Source organism: Mobula hypostoma, chromosome 15 (assembly GCF_963921235.1).
Source record: "Mobula hypostoma chromosome 15, sMobHyp1.1, whole genome shotgun sequence".
NCBI lineage: Eukaryota > Metazoa > Chordata > Chondrichthyes > Myliobatiformes > Myliobatidae > Mobula > Mobula hypostoma.
In genome coordinates, this window is record NC_086111.1 from 20,012,523 (window position 1) to 20,023,755 (window position 11,233).

An 11,233-nucleotide genomic window follows, 5' to 3' on the forward strand; every position below is an offset into this window, starting at 1 on the left:
TCCCACTGAAACCTTTTGAATGTTGAAAGGCCTGGACAGAGTAGATGTTTCCCATAATGGAGGAGTGTAGGACTCTGCAGAGAGTGGTGTGGACAGCCCAGCGCGTCGGTAGTTGTGAACTTCCCATGATTCAGGACATTTACAAGGACAGGTGTGTAAAAAGGGCCCATAGGATCATTGGGGACCCAAGCCATCCCAACCACAATCTATTCCAGCTGCTACCATCTGGGAAATGGTACCGCAGCATAAAAGCCGGGACCAATAGGCTCCGGGACAGCTTCTTCCACCAGGCCATCAGACTGATGAACTCACGCTGATTTGAGTGTACTCTATATTACATTGACTGTTCTATTTATTATAAATTATTACAAATTACTATGATTGCACATTTAGATGGAGACGTAACGTAAAGATTTTTACTCATGTATGTGGAAGATGTAAGAAATAAAGTCAATTCAAGAAGACACAGCCTCAGGATAGAGCGGCAGCCATTTAAAACAGAGATGCGGAGAAACTTCTTTAGCCAGAGGGTGGTGAATTTGTGGGATTTATTATCACGGGCTGCTGTGGAGGCCAGATCATTGGGTGTATTTAATGCATAGCTTGATTGGACACAGCATCAAAGGTTACGGGCAGAAGGCTGGGGAGTGGGGCTAAGGAGCGGAACAAAGGATCAGCCATGATTGAATGGTGGAGCATAGTCGATGGGCCAAATGGCCTAATTTTGCTCCTATGTCGTATGGTCTTACGGTCTAATACGGACCAAAGTTGACATGGTTCCCTCAAGGGAAAATCCTGCCTGGCAACTCTATTGAAATTCTTTGAGGAAATAGAAAGCAGGATAGACAAAAGAGATTTGGTGGATGTTGTGTACTTGGATTTTTGAAGGCCTTTGATATTGTGCCGCACATAAGACTGCTTTGCCCATGGTATTACGGGAAAGATACTAGCATGGATAGAGCATTGACTGACTGGCAGAAGGCAAAAAGGAAGCCTTTTCTGATTGGCTGGCGTTTGACTAGTGGTGTTCCACAGTGGTCAGTGTTAGGGCTGCTTCTTTTTATGATATATGTCAATGATTTGGATGACAGAATGATGGATTTGTGGCCAATTTTGCAGATGATATGAAGATAGGTGGAGGGGCAGATAGTGTTGAGGAAGCAGGGAGTCTGCAGAAGGACTTGGACAGATTAGGAGAATGGGCAAAGAAGTGGTAGATGGAATACAGCATCGGGAACTGTATGGTCATGCAGTTTGGTAGAAGGAATAAAAGCAGAGACTATTTTCTAAATGGGATAAGTACAGTGTTAATTTGCAGGTTGAGTTGGTGTTGAGGAAGGCAAATGCAATGTTGGCACTCGTTCTGAAAGGACTAAGATATTACTAAGGATGTAACGTTAAGGTTTTATGAGGCACAGGTGATACCTCACTTGGAGTACTGCGAGCAGTTTTTTGCCCATTATTTAAGGAAGGATGCTCTGACATTGGAGAAGGTTCAGGGGAGGTTCATAAGCATGATTCTGGGAATAAAAGCCTTATCGCAGGGGTAGGCAACCTTAAGCACAAATGATTTTCTAGCATGCGTTATTCATTAATTTGAGGCCAGACGTAACTAGATGTATTTAACTGGATAATCCCCATATTTCAAGTTTTTTATGGCATTTATCTGGCCCAACGTCTGCTCATTAATACGTGATCCAGCCCACAGAGGCAAAAAGGTTGCTGACCCCTGTGTTATCGCATGAGGAGCAACTGATGGCTCTGAACCTTTTCTCCCTGGAATTTAGAAGAATGAAGGGGGGGTGGGTGGGTTCTCATTGAAACCTTTCAAACATTGAAAAACCTAGATAGAGTGGGTATGGAAGGGATGTTACCTATGGTGGGGTAGTCTAGGACCAGATGGCACAGTCTCAGAATGGAGGAATGTCCTTTTAGAATGGAGATGAGTCAGTGGGTGGTAAATCTGTGGAATTTGTTGCCACAAGCAGTGGCAGAAGCCACGGTATTGGGTGCCAAAGTTACACAGAGAAGGTAGAAGAATGGGGTTAAGAGAGAAATGGATCAGCCATGATGAAATGGTGGCACAGACTCAATGGGCCGAATGGCCTAATTATTGCTCCTATGTCTTGTGGTTTTATGGTCTTATCAAGTCAACTCACATCCTCCATCACTCCAAAGAGAAAAACCCTAGCTTGCTCAATTTATTTTCATCAGACATGTTTTCTAATCTAGGTAACATCCTGCTAAATCTCCTCTGCACCCTCTCTAAAGCTTCCACATCCTTCCTATAATGAGGTGACCAGAACTGGACACAATTTTCCAAGTGTTGTCTAATCAGGGTTTTATAGAGCTGTACTAATTTCCAATCGCAATGACTGTACCTCCAACCCCAATCACCTGACTGCTTATCACCAACACCAGATCCACTTGCAATCAGAACCATTTGTTTCTTCTGGTCTATTAAACCACATTACATGTATCCTAGTTGTTTCATAAAAGATAATCTGCCTCTGTACTCACTTACTTTGAGGCACGTTGATGGTTAATCCAGGTGCCTGTAAAAGAAGGAATTCATAATGCAATCAAAAGAACTTCAGGTTACAAATTACTTCATTTTGCCTTCAAGCATATCACTACTTCAGAGCTACTACCACCCTCCCTACTTCTTACCCTATCTTCTGACCACTTCCATGGGAATACGTCCACCGGGACAGTACAGGAAATACGTGTACAGTGTAAGAGATACGTGGGCAGCGTAGGAGATACGTGGGCAGAGTAGGAGATAAGTGGGTACTGTAGAAGATAAGTGGACAGTGTTGGAGATAAGCGGACAGTGTAGGAGATATGTGGGTAGGGTAGGAGATAAGTGGAGATAGGTGGACAGTGTAGGAGATAAGTGGAGATAGGTGGACAGTGTAGGAGATAAGTGGAGATAGGTGGACAGTGTAGGAGATAAATGGGGATAGGTGGACAGTGTAGGAGATAAGTGGAGATAGGTGGACAGCGTAGGAGATAAGTGGAGATAGGTGGACAGTGTAGGAGATAAATGGGGATAGGTGGACAGTGTAGGAGATAAATGGGATAGGTGGACAGTGTAGGAGAAAAATGAGGACAGGTGGACAGTGTACGAGATAATTGGAGATAGGTGGACAGTGTAGGAGATAGGTGGACAGTGTAGGAGGTAAGTGGAGATAGGTGGACAGTGTAGGAGATAAGTGGAGATAGGTGGACAGTGTGGGAGATAAATGGGGATAGGTGGACAGTGTAGGAGATAAGTGCAGATAGGTGGACAGTGTAGGAGATAAAGTGGAGATAGGTGGACAGTATAGGAGAGAAGTGGAGATAGGTGGACAGTGTAGGGGATAAAGTGGAGATAGGTGGACAGTGTAGGAGATAAATGGGGATAGGTGGACAGTGTAGGAGAAAATGGGGAAAGGACAGTGTAGGAGATAAGTGGAGATAGGTGGACAGTGTAGAAGATAGGTGGAGATAGGTGGACAGTATAGGAGAGAAGTGGAGATAGGTGGACAGTGTAGGGGATAAAGTGGAGATAGGTGGACAGTGTAGGAGATAAGTGGAGATAGGTGGACAGCGTAGGAGACAAGTGGAGAGTGTAAGATAGCTTGATTAGGTTAAAAGGGATTGACGTGCTGAAGCCATAAATTGGTTAAGATATTTCCATCTATTTAGTGGCACCAAATTGCTTTCAATTTCTGGAGAAATAATCCTGCTTTTGTTGGAAGTATTTCCACTACTGTATAATGGACAATTATTTGAGTGTGTGGACTTTGGTTCTTTGGATAGTTGTCCTATCCACTGCATCTTGTGTTTATCACAGATGCAGTTTCATGCCTGACATTTAGGTGCTGACTGTGTATAGTTTGTATGTTTTCCCTGTGACTGCATGGGATCCTACTGGGTGATACCATTTCCTGCTACATCCTAACACATGGCGGTTGGAAGGCAACTGGCCTCTGCAAACTACACCAACAGCATTGCAGAGTGTTAGAATCTGAGGTGAGTTGATGGGAATGTGGGGTAAAATGTCCCAAAATGCAGTGAAAAGCTAAGTTGTCCATACAGATCATAATATTACAACGGTACTTTAAAATGTTACAAGGAAAAACAGTAACAGGATGCAAATGAAAGTGTTACAGTTACAGAGACGGCACATGCAGGTGGACAATCAGGTGCAAGGTCATAACCAGGTAGATTGTGAGGCCAAGGGTCTATCTTATCATACTATGTGGCCGTTCAAGCATCTGTAATAACAATGGGATAGAAGCTATCCTTAAGGCTGGCTTTTGTATTTCTTCCCAATGGGAAGGAGAGAAGAAATAATGACTGAGGTGGGTGGGGTTTTTAATGGCACTGGCTGCTCTCCCAAGGCAGTCCTCTTTCTGTCTTCTATCTCTCTATGACCTTGATGCTGAAGGCAAGAGTGACTAAAGGCTCAAATCAAAATGTAAGTATCATCTTGGGTTGAAATGACTGATAAATGAACTTATTTCATATTAAGAGCTTAGAATTTCAGTCAGATATAAAGTCATGTAAATCCTGAATATTGCACTAAAACATGAAAAAAAGAGGATGAGGAAGAGGATACATTTTCCACAGGATAGGATTGGCATGAGTCACCCAGAAACAGCGTTGTAAGGGAAAACTCTGGATCATGCAACAATTAGTCAGAAGCTGACACCATCTGGAACAGGGCTTATGGGTGTCGGATCAATGGCAAAGAGTAAAATTTGAAATTTCAACAAATCGTTTGCCCGTAACTCGTGATAATTACTTTGTCATCAGTAATTTAAGAGCAGACAGTGTCTGCCTGTGTAGGACCATCCTTTCTCATGACAAAGAGAGTGCAACTCTCTCCCCCTCAACCCTACGCACTTCACGGAGTATCAGCCCTGGATGAATAGGTGACAGGAGACAGGAGTGAAGCTAAGAGGTAGATAGGATTAACAGCAACACTGCCTTTCATCACCAGTGGGCGCTGCAGAGCAGTGAGTCTAGTGGATAACCGTAATTATACCTGAGGATGTAGTGCTTGGCTTTGGTGAAATAGTATTTATTTTAGTAATTTTTTTAGCTTGCTTCAACTGTCCCTGAATAGCGTGGCTCCAACGAGATGCTGAATGGCTTTTGTTTAGGGACCCTGAGTTTGGTCAATGCTATTATTTCTGCATGTTTAATTTTGAAATGATCTTATGTTTCATTGTTCATTCGGGAAATTACACTGAAACTGGGAAAACATAAACTGGTGGTGCTTTTGCCATATGTGATAGGTATTCAGACACAGAGTGCAAAACCGCGATGATACTGTGACAGTTAACATATTTTCCACTAAGTTTAATAAGGAAAAGAATGCTTTATACAGTCAACATGTTGCCTCTTTGCCATTGGTAGAATTATATCTGGAGGTTATAGCATTCCTATAGAATTTGCGGTGCAATTTTACAGCAACTAATATTTTCTGAAGTGAATGGAAATGGAACTATTGCAATAACTTCACATATATGCATAATAAGACATCTAACCATCACGACAGAAACAGGTCCGTCGGCCCACTATGTCCATAGTAACCACTAAGTATCTATCAATACTAATCCCATGTTCCAAAACTCGGTGGAGAGTTTCTTTGCCTTGGCATTTCAAATGGTCATCTAAATACTTCTTGAATATTGAGGGTACCTGCTTCCACAACCCCAGCCATATTAATTTAAACACACCACAAAAAGGCTCATAAACCCACTACCACTGGTGTTGGATCTGGTCCAGTTGAGGTACAATCCATCTGTTCTGTACAAACAAGAGAAAACCTGCAGGTGCTGGAAATCCGAGAACACACACAAAGTGCTGGAGGAACTCAGCAGGCCAGGAAAAAAGTACAGTTGACGTTTCGGGCCAACTATGTACTTATCCAAACTTCTCTTAAGTGTTGATATCCACCATTTGCACTGGCAGCTTGTTCCACCCTCTAACCACACTCTCACCACACTCTCACCACCCACTCACCACCCCCCGCCACACTCTCACCACACTCTCACCACCCACTCACCACCCTCTCACCACCCCCTCACCACACTCATCACCCCTTCACCACCCCTTCACCAACCCCTCACCACACTCACCACCCCTTCACCAACCCCTCACCACACTCACCACCCCTTCACCAACCCCTCACCACCCTCTCACCACCCCCTCACCACACTCACCACCTCTTCACCAACCCCTCACCACCCTTTCACCACACTCACCGCACTCTCACCAGCCTCTCTCCACCCCCTCACCACACTCACCACCCCCTCACCACCCTCTGAGTGAAGAAGATCCCCACATTTCACCTTTCACCCTGAACCCATGACCTGTAGTTCTATTCTCACCCAACCTCAGTGGAAAAAACCTGCTTGCATTTACCCTATCTATACACCACATAATTTTGAATATGTGCTCCAAGTGATTCCTGCCTCCTCCCTTCCTCTCCCTGGTGGTCACACACTCCCTTTCTGATCTTCCTTAAACCACACACAGGATGTCCACCCCGAACAGACATGATCCTAATGAAGAGTCTCTGCCTGAAATGTTCACTCTCCATCTCTGTCCACATAGGCTGCCTGATCTGCTGAGTTCTACAAGCATCTTAGCTGTCTGTGGAGTGCTCTGCCAAGACCATGGGTATATTTAAAGTGAAAGTAGATTGTTTCCTGATCGGTCAGGGCGTCAATGGTTATGGTGATAATGCAGGTGTGTGGGGTTGAGTGGGATTCAGGATCAGCCAGGATGGAATGGTGGAGCAGACTTGATGGGCCGAATGGCCTAATTTTGTTCCTATGGCTTATGGTCTGTTCATGCACTTTTTGGCCTTATACAGCCTCCAGGTGGCGCTCAGGCTGGTCTAACAGGGGCAATTCCTGCAGATATAGTCATTCAGGCTGCAAAGAGTAATTCCCAGACAACCTGACTCCAAGTGACTAGGCTCTCCTGTCCTACTTTAAAAAAAATGAATCCAAGTTGAAAAGAATTTGTTTCACAGATTGGTATGGCAACTGCTCTGCCCAAGAGTACAAGAAATTGCAGAGTTGTGAACATAGCCCGGTCCATCACACAAATCAGGCTCCACTCTGTTGACTCTGTGTACACGACCCAGTACCACAGAAAAGCGGCCAGCATAATCAGTCCACCCCAACCCAACCCCGGGTTGTTCTCTCTTCTCCCCACTCCTGCCAGGCAGAAGATACCAAAGCTCGAGAGTGCTTTCCACAGGGCTCAAAGACAGCTTCCATTCTGACGCTTAAATGGAACTCCATTACACTGAGGATGAACTTGTGATCTCTCAATCTACCTGCTCATGGCCTTTGCACTTTATTTGTCTACATGCACCGCACTCAGTGACCAATTTATTAGGTGCCTCCTGTAACTAATAAAGTGGCCACAGAGTGTGAGTATTTCTGTATGTCCACAGTCTTCTGCTGCTGTAGCCCATCCACTTTAGAATTTGTCTTCTTGTGCATTCTTCTGCCCACCAGCGTTGTAATGTGTGGCTGTTTGAGCTGCTGTCACCTTCCTGACAGCTTGAACTGGTCTAGCCATTTTCCTCTGACCTCTCTCTTAACAAGGTGTTTTTTGCCGTTCACTGGGTCTTTGGGGGTTGTATCTTGCACCATTCTCTGTAAACTCCAGAGATTGTCGTGTGTGATACTCGAATCATCCCATCTGGCACCAACAATCATTCCATGGTCAAAGACTCTTCCCCATTCTGATGTTTGGTCTGAAGCTCTTGACCATGTCTGCATGCTTTGGTGCATTGAGCTGCTGCCACGTGATTGGCTGATTAGATACTTGCATTAAGGAGTAGGTGTACAGGTGTAAAGTAGCCACTGAGTGTATGTTTGGCATTCTCTTAAACACAAGAGATTCTGCAGATGTTGGAAATCCAGAGCAACACGCTCAAAATGCTGATGGGAATTCAGCAGGTCAGGCAGCACCTATGGAGAGAAATAAACAGTTGGCCTTCTGGCCGAGACCGTTTGGGGCTGTTTGTCCTTTCCATGGATGCTGCCTGGCCTGCTGAGTTCCTCCAGCATTTTGCTTCCGCATTCCCTTTTCTTTTTCACTACGGTATCTTGATGTAGTTCAGTTTGGATCTGAGGTGGTCTGCCTGGCGGCACGCAAGCAAGTTTTTCACTGTATACGTGACACTAATAAGCCAAAAGCCAATAAAGATGACTATCACACTATCAATTACCTTTAACTTGTACTAATAAACTGTTACTGCAACGATACGGTACATACATTTCTCGCCACGTTTGTAATAATTGTCTCAGACGCGTTTTAAGCCGAACACTGTACCTGAAATTTCAGCTTAGCCCAGTGGTTGGTTATCGGGTGCGGGTAGACAGCGGGGTCAGTCTTTTCCCAGACGGATAAACTGCGGGGGAATGATAACGGCCAGGGATTAGTTACGGTGACAGACCGGTGTGAGCCTGGGGAAAGGGCGAGCGGAACTCACCATTTCCGCGCCGCCGGAGCGCCACGGCGATTCCTACTCTGCATGTCTCGGCCAGCCAGGGGATGAGTCCCACCCTGTGTCAGCTCCTGTGTCTCTCTCAGCCGGCGGGGTATAGTGACGGGGCAGTGACGAGCGGCCACCCCCGCCGGGACTGAAATACCCTACACTCCTGCCTGAGCATATCCTCAGGATCCCGCCGAAGTATCTCAATTAAGTTTTTTATGGGCGGGAAGAATTAGATCGATCATGGAGTAGTTAAATGGTCGGCGCATGTCTTCACTGGGCTGTAATGTTACATATTCTATGTTTTAAAAGACTAATGAAACACAGACAATTTAAATAACCAGTGATCACCCGCCCTTACACAGAGACCCTCTGTCGCCCATCTGTAACTCGAGGCTCTTCAGTACGGCCCACTGTAACCTAGAGATCACAGTGTCAGCCTTCTTTTCTATTTTATTTATTTTCTAAAAGGGGGAGCAGATTCAGAAATCAGAGGTGCAAAGATACTTGTGAGTCAGCTTGCAGGATTTCCTGAAAGTTAATTTGCAGGTTGAGTTGGTGGTAAGGAAGGCAAATGCAATGTTAGCATTCATTTCCGGAGGACCAAATACGTAATAGAAGGGGCTTTATGAGGCTTTGGTCAGGCTGCGCCTGAGAACTGAGAGCCGTTTTGGCCCCAAAGGACGTGCTGTTGTTGGAAAGGGTGAGGAGGAGGAGGTTCACAGGAATGAAGGGTTAACATATGAGGAGCATTTGATAGCTATGGGCCAGTACTCCCTGGCGTTTAGAAGAATGAGGGGATGGGATCTTACTGAAACTTATGGAATATTGAAAGGCCTGGATAAGAGTGTAGGTGGAGAGGATGTTTCATACAGTGGGGCAGTCTAGGACCAGAGGACACTGCCTCAGCATACAAGGACATCCCTTTAGAACAGGGATGAGGAGGAATTTATTTAGCCAGAGTGGAGGTTCTGTGGACTTCATTACCATAGACTGTGAAGGCCAAGTCACTGGGAATATTTAAAGTGGAGGCTGATATGTTCCTGATTAGTAAGGACATCACAAGTTATGGGGAAAAGGCAGGAGAATGGGGTTGAGAAGGATAATAAATCAGCCTTGATGGAATGGCATACCAGCCTCTCTGGGTAAAGTGGTGCAATTCTGCTCCATGGCTGATACTCTTATGGCCCTTCGGTGTCATTAGGTAACCCAGAGACTTAAGAGTCACCCCCTGTAACCCAGACCCCTCAGTTGCCTCCTTGAACTCAGAGACCACTCGGTGTTGCCCCCTCCCAAAACCCAGAGGTTTCATGTCTCCCATTCTAATCCAGCCAGTAATCAAGTATCAGACCATAATGGATCACTTTGAATGCACACTAGTCAGTAGTCTGGTGTTGGAACCTCCATCCTGTCTGAAATCCATCAACTCCTCCCATCCAGTGCTCATTCTGAGATATTCCCAGCTCACATACCATACCTCACTGGCAACTCAACCACCCCAATGAGTCTGAACAGAATAATCCCCACTCTCCGGTGGTGTTGTGGATGGTGTAGAAGGTTGCCGTAGGTTACAACCTGACAGGATCCAGAGTTGGTGAAGTGGCAGATGGAGTTCAATCCAGAAAAGTGTCAAGTGATACTTTGGAAGATCAAACTTGAAGGCAGAATACAGGGTTAATGGTCGGATTCTCTACAGTGTGGAGGAACAGAGGGATCTTGAGGTCTACATTCACAGATCCGTTAAAGTTGCAACACAATTTGATAGGGTGGTTAAGAATGCATATGGTGTTCAGGCCTTCATTAGTCAGAGGGTTGAGTTCACAACCTGCGAGATACTGCTACAGCTATATAACACCCTGGTTAGACCACACGGAGCATTGTATTCAATTGTGGTCTTCATTATAGGAAGGATAGAAACATAGAAACATAGAAAATAGGTGCAGGAGTAGGCCATTCAGCCCTTCGAGCCTGCACCGCCATTTATTATGATCATGGCTGATCATCCAACTCAGAACCCCGCCCCAGCCTTCCCTCCATACCCCCTGACCCCTGTAGCCACAAGGGCCATATCTAACTCCCTCTTAAATATAGCCAATGAACTGGCCTCAACAGTTTGCTGTGGCAGAGAATTCCACAGATTCACCACTCTCTGTGTGAAGAAGTTTTTCCTAATCTTGGTCCTAAAAGGCTTCCCCTCTATCCTCAAACTGTGACCCCTCATTCTGGACCTCCCCAACATCGGGAACAATCTTCCCGCATCTAGCCTGTCCAATCCCTTTAGGATCTTATACGTTTCAATCAGATCCCCCCTCAATCTTCTAAATTCCGAGTACAAGCCCAGTTCATCCAGTCTTTCTTCATATGAAAGACCTGCCATCCCAGGAATCAATCTGGTGAACCTTCTTTGTACTCCCTCTATGGCAAAGATGTCTTTCCTCAGATTAGGGGACCAAAACTGCACACAATACTCCAGGTGTGGTCTCACCAAGGCCTTGTACAACTGCAGTAGTACCTCCCTGCTCCTGTACTCGAATCCTCTCGCTATAAATGCCAGCATACCGTTCGCCTTTTTCACCACCTGCTGTACCTGCATGCCCACTTTCAATGACTGGTGTATAATGACACCCAGGTCTCATTGCACCTCCCCTTTTCCTAATCGGCCACCATTCAGATAATAATCTGTTTTCCTATTTTTGCCACCAAAGTGGATAACTTCAC